Raw genomic sequence first — 6496 nt, forward strand, 5'->3', positions numbered from 1 at the left:
TTTCCAACTTCCTGAAAGGAAAAGGAGAGGTTGCCAATGTATATACATATTTGAAACAGGGCTTGTACTGCACACATGGATACAATATGCATTTGTAAAAATTTTCCAAGTGGTCTAATGTCCCATTTGGTCAGGAGAAATAAGATGATGGAAGCATGTGATATAGGAAAACCTCCCCCGAGCAATTCTGGTCCCTAAGAGACAGCACCGAGGTCACCTCTTAATGGCCAGCACCAACCAGATTCTGGTCATTTGATCTGACGTTGACCTGTGGGTAATGTATACCTCCGTGTGGATGTTATCTCTCAGAAAGGAAGAAAAGGGTCTAGTTAGAGTGTGTGTGTTCTTGTGTGTGTGTGTGTTTGTGTGTGTACGGGAGGCAGGGGGGTGAATTTAGATATAAGGCTTCATAATTCTGAGTTCTGGCCCATTTTTCTTTTACTAATTTTCTCTCTGACTTTGGAAAAGACACTTCATTATTCCATCACGCAGGATCTCAATGATTTCATCTGTAAAATGAATCTGTAAAGCCGACAGGAAATGGGTCAAAGCTTCTGGACTCCAGATTTCTTGAAATAATAATATTCTTTAAGCCAACCAACAAACAAGCCCATAGCAGTGAGATTGCAATTCAAATTTCCAAAACAATATCCTAATTGTCTTAACAGGTTTATTAGCTGGCACTTGATACATCCCAAGCTTCTCCTCGCTCCAGGCAGAGGGATGTGGTTTATCTCAGAAGTTAATGAAAACAATCACACTCTCTTCTAGGCTCCGGCCTGACACCAAAGCCCCAAAATCCTGTGAGCTGAATAGGAAGGAAGATAAGCTGAGAACCCAAATTGGCCAGGTGTGATGCTCCCCCAAGAGAGATGTTCTGGATGGGGAGTCATCAGTGCAATGACAAGGGAAAGCTACCTTTGGGGGAAAATAAAGCCCAACAAAATACAAAGTGAGACTGTCCTAAGAAATCTTGTTGGAACTTTTTAAATCTGGTCAAATCAATCCACTGAGCAACAGGACAGTGAAAAAGATCTTTGTCTTGCCCTCTGCCACGCTTCTCAGCCGCTGTATCGTAGAGAGCACTGCTAAAGGAAGAGTAATTAATACGGGGACATGTTACCTAACATCTCTGAGCTTTCATTTTCTTTCTTTTTTTTTGAAGGATGTGATAGGTTTATGTTTCGAGTTGTTACATTTTGAGTTGACATAAAAAAACTGGTTAAACATAACAATGATTCTAATTATGTAATTACATTGCATAGAATCTGGGAAGGCTATCACCGAAGTATGAAGGTAGTTCTATCTGCCAACAGGCAGTGTGACATTCTTTATTTATTTATTTATTTATTTATTTATTTATTTATTTATTTTATTGGAGTTCAATTTGTCAACGTATAGCATAACAGCCAGTGCTCATCCCATCAAGGGCTCCCCTCAGTGCCCGTCACCCAGTCACCCCCACCCCGCCCACCTCCCTTTCCACCACCCTTTGTTCATTTCCCAGAGGGGAAAGGAGAAAAAAATGAGTGGGAAATATCAGAAAGGGAGACAGAACATGAGAGCTTTCATTTTCTTATCTAGCATAAAGAGAGAACAACAGTTACCTTAGTGGTAGGTGTTAAATAAAACCAGTAAATGAAAGATCTAGCAAGGTGCTTATATTATATAATGGATTAGAAACCGTTAGCTTCCCCAAAATTAATAATACACCATGTGTTAACTAACTTGAATTTCAATAAAACAAAAAAATTTTGTTAGCTTTACTCTCCTACAGAATCATCCTAGCAAAACAATCCTTTTGAACGAAACGTCATCTAGTAACAGTCTGCTTTTTCCAGACCTCGGCTGCCTTTTCTTGCTGTGCTGCTTGTCCGCATCCGGCACGTAGGTGTGCCTGGCCTCTGCTAAGTCATATTTTAAAATTCAAAAACGATATCCTTAAACATGGAATCCTGAGATCTATTTCATTGTGTTTATCTGGCCCTGGGGTTACCCACTTAGGAGCATCAGATTTTCTCTCGGTCCACTGCTATCATCCAGGGAAGGAAACATTTCAGATGAGAACATTGAGATGAGGAAGTGTGGCAAGAAGAGTCACAGAGAAAAGGTACCGACCCTCCTGCTGCATAGGTGACCCCGCAGGGCGAGCAGAGATGGAACCTGGCCAGCTGACTCAGAGAGGGTGGGGAGTCACCGAGATGCCCCGGGTGGGTGCAGGGGGGTCACAAAACTGGGGGTGAGGAAGCTTCAGGAATCTCTTCAAAGCCCTGGGACCCACAGAAAATACCAGCAAATAGAACCTTCTAGGATTTCCTCTGTCTCTTTACAGAAGTGTTTGTCAAGTATTCAAAGTAACTCATGGCTTGCAATCGATCCAAAGAGGAGGCTCATAATATTATGAATTCTCTACTAATTTTGATAGACATTTGAATGAAATGGGACACAAACATATTCTGGAAGCCTTCCGGTACTGAAAGAAAAAAAACCAACAGTGAATGAGTGGAGGTTTGGGAGAGAATAATTTCGGATGAATCTAACAGTTTCAGAGACAACACATAGTCTGACAATGGGGTGGGTCATTTTAAAAGATATTAAACTCAGTGTCATTGCTCCTTTAGTCAGGGAGCCAACAAATTCAAATATCAGGCGAAAGTTGAAATAGATGCTTTAATTGGTTCTTGGCAACTTAGGGTTTTTAACGTTCTTGGCTTTTCCTAAAAATGAATATACAATATCATAGAGAGTTGTGAGGAGACTTTGTTGGGTCTCGCATTCTTTTCGAGTGATACATATTTTCAGGATATCAGCTACCACCAGATCTGACGTGTAGGTTGCCCCTGAATTTCAGCCCTGTCTATCCCAAGCTTGCTGGGCTTCTCCACGAAGGTGTCCCACAAGCAATTCAAACAACATGTCCAATGTTACCATGTGACCGATGGCTCTTACTATTCCCACGTCCTTCGAGCAGGGCTAGCAAACCCACTGACTGCATTTCCCAGACTTTCTTACAACCACAATCACAGATGTGAGACTAGAGCAAACATTGCATTCGGCAATGCATGTTATTTCCAGAGAGACAAGCTAGAAGACGTCTTTTTCTGATGTAGGAAGTGGACCCATGATGCCTCAGCTCAGGGCCAGCCTCTTCTAGAAACAGTACAAGAACCTTTATTAAATCCTTTATTTTTTTTTTAGCTAGAAAGCAGGGATTCTATTTTCTTTGTCCAAACCCTGACTAATGGGATATTAAGATAGTATTTCTACACTGCACCTATTTCTTCTCATGTATTCCTTGCCTTGCCAAATGGCACCACCAACCATATACACCCAGCCATCTGATTGGGATATTGCCTTTCAAGACTCAAATTTAACTCCATCTCCCCATGAAGACCTTTCCTGACTGCTCTCCAGTGTAGACGTGACTGTTCCTTTCTTTGGGCCAACTGTCCAGACATGGAGACATGGACCATAGTTTGTTAATCACCTCTAGTGGCTCCCATTTCACTATGAGGTAGCAAGGAATGACCATGATGGTAAACTGAATAAAACAAATTTTCAGAGTAAAATGATGTCATTACTTGCCACAGCAGGCCACATACTTGGTGAAATCATACAAAGAGGGTATATCGGCCTGAAGAAATCCTCTCACTGTGCACCCTCATTACAGTCCTGTTTACAACCTTGCTCATATGTCATTCTGTCTGTCCATAGACAGAAGTTTAGCCCCTTGAGGCAAGGATCAGGTGTTCATTCCTGCATTCTGAGCATCTAACAGAGGCTTTGCCAAAAAACATATGTATTTGAATGAATATACAAAAGTATATGTACTTGAATGAAGAAACAATTTCTCTCCCAAACCACATACATTCATTCATCAATCAAAGTGCTCTTGAGAGAATTTATGAGGTTTGAATTACAAAAATCAATGTAATATGAGTATATTTGTGGTGGGCAGATTCTGACGTGGCTCCCAATGATCTCCCAACTCCCGCTGTTCACACTCTTGTGTAATCACCTCCCCTTCACGCTGGGCTGAATGCAATGACTTGCTGTGAGAAGAGAGTGCGGCACAGAGATGAGGTGACACTCCATGGTCAGGTTATAAAAGATCGTGACTTCCCTCCCTGGCCCCTGAACATGATGACTCTGGTGCATAGAGCCACCTGGCCAGGAAGTGAGCTCCAGTTCAACAGCCAGCATGGAAATGAGGCCCTCAAACCCACAGCCCTAGAGGAACTGAATCCTGCCAACAACCACTGAGTCAGCTGGGAAGCAGATCCTGCTCCAGTTGAACCTTGGGATGGCTATGGTCCTTGAGTGCAGCTTTGTAAGAGGCCCTGGTGCAGAGGCCCCAGCTAAGCCAGCTCCCCAACAGCAGAACTGATGAAAAAATAATTAAGCATTGTTGTAAGTCACTAATTTGGAAGTAATTTGTTTAGCAATAGATAACTAATGAAGTGTCCACATATTTTGATGTAATCAAAAGTAATAAAAAGAAAACATTAGAAAAAACTATTATCATGATAGATTTTGGTTTTGTTATGACAGGTTAATCATTACACATGGGTTCAGTGCTTGTGGACATGTATATAATAGCAGCAGGGCATAGTGGAAAGAATTGATTTTTTTTTTTTTTTTTTTGAGTGAGTGGGGCGGGGGGAGGCTTTGTGCAGATTTAAGCTCTGCTGGTAATGGTCTATTTGAATTTTGACAAATTTCCAAATTGGTTCATACAAATATTCTTTCTCTCCCTGCTCTAAGGATCAGTGGGAGGAAGAGGGTGACAATAGCTCTTGAGTCATAGACTTAAAAAGTGTCAGAGCTTGAGGAAATATTGGCTTGATAACCTGAGGTCAAAGGACCCCTCAAAATCACTGCAAAATGTTGTGTCCATGATGCATACATTTTGTGAAAAGAAAGTCGCAGACATAAACCAAAAACACCTTCATAAATAAACACCTAATATAATGTTAGTGGTAATTTGTCATCTGGCCATCTCACATGTAGCTGTTCCCCTCCTTGCGATCAAGTTTACCACTTATTCCTCTGACCCTGAAGAAAGGAACAGCCTTTCCACCAGGGGAATCCCTCTGAAATCACAGTGCTCCTAGGATAAAGTAGAATGACACAGAGCCCAGAAAAGAGCTTAAAAAATGAGCTTTTATAGGAAATGGCATTTAGAATATGAGATCTGATCCAGTAGAGTACAATTATCTCTCTGAACGGTGACCAATAAAATTTGATTTCATTGCAGTAATATTTCCACTTGCTGTCTATTTTAGGGGTTGCCATTAATCATTTGTTCAGATAATAACAATACTCCCAGAAAAGTGAAGATTCAAATATGTAAGGATGGCCTCCTGAAAATTAGCCACAGAAACAACTCTTACAAAATGTCTGCATCATGAATGTGTGCGTCATCCTTGCCCAGAGGCCAGGTAATCTACCCTGTATCATTCCAATCTTAGTATACGTTCTGTTAAAGTGAGCACTACAAAATATCTACATCAGGGAGAATGAATTCTGTTCTTTAATGACTAGATTAAAAGAAAGTAACTTTGTATTTATCAAAGTGTTCACTGGAATACAAGTATAGTTTGACCAGTTAAGATTTTTTTTTTAAAGTAAAGTGATACGTGTGAAAAAGTGAATTAAGATATTAGACTTTGTGTGGCAACTATGCAAATGTTTGAATTTAATATAATTCAGACGATGAGAAGACATCATAACCAAGAAGAGTAGGAACTACAAATTCAGATGTATGGTTGGACACTGTATTAAAAATGTTATGATAAATAAGAACCAAATACCCTTAATCTCAATAAAAGTAAATTATAGACAGTCCAATAAGGTAAAATGAGGAAATCTGATATTTAGTGCTGACATAATTCTCTGTTTGTTATGGCACTGGATGACATGATATCACAGAAAATATATTGCTTATCTCGAAATTCAGTTTCCAGTGCCCAAATGACATGGAGGCAATATCCTTCAATAGACAACATCCTAAGGAACAGAGTGCAAAAATAAATAACAGTGTAAGAGGCTGTAGTCATGGGTGAAACCCATATTCAAATTGAATCATATTCAAGTTTAATACAATCAGAAATTCAGATATAAAAGAAATCAATGTGATATTTTCCCATTTTCTTATCATTCTGCTATGCACAAATTACATGTGTGAGAATATGAAACAACTTTTAATGTTTCTAAGTTTCAAATCTCTGTCCTGTGTGTGCTTACAACAACTAAAATTTCAAACTGATGTAATACAATGCATTACATTGAAATACAACATAGATGCCATAACCGGTAAAGCTATTTTATACGCTATGGTATAGTCCATAATAGTGAATAGCTCTTAGTAAATCGCCAAAGAAAATGGTCCCCAATACACACAGTTTCATTTCAGGAAATACAATGCATATAAAAAGTTTACAAAATAAATTTTGTATTTATATGAAAAAATTATTTATGTCCTAGGCTCAGATAA

At 39.6% G+C, this 6496-nt stretch overlaps 1 non-coding gene across 1 annotated transcript; it reads right to left on the reverse strand.

Annotated features, from left to right (window-relative positions):
- Positions 1–5389: 5389 nt before the first annotated feature.
- On the reverse strand, positions 5390–5495 carry LOC119864079. Its single transcript, XR_005372862.1, has one exon. It is a non-coding gene; the product is annotated as a U6 spliceosomal RNA (small nuclear RNA).
- Positions 5496–6496: the final 1001 nt, after the last annotated feature.

This window comes from Canis lupus, chromosome 17 (genome assembly GCF_011100685.1).
Source record: "Canis lupus familiaris isolate Mischka breed German Shepherd chromosome 17, alternate assembly UU_Cfam_GSD_1.0, whole genome shotgun sequence".
Taxonomy (NCBI): domain Eukaryota; kingdom Metazoa; phylum Chordata; class Mammalia; order Carnivora; family Canidae; genus Canis; species Canis lupus.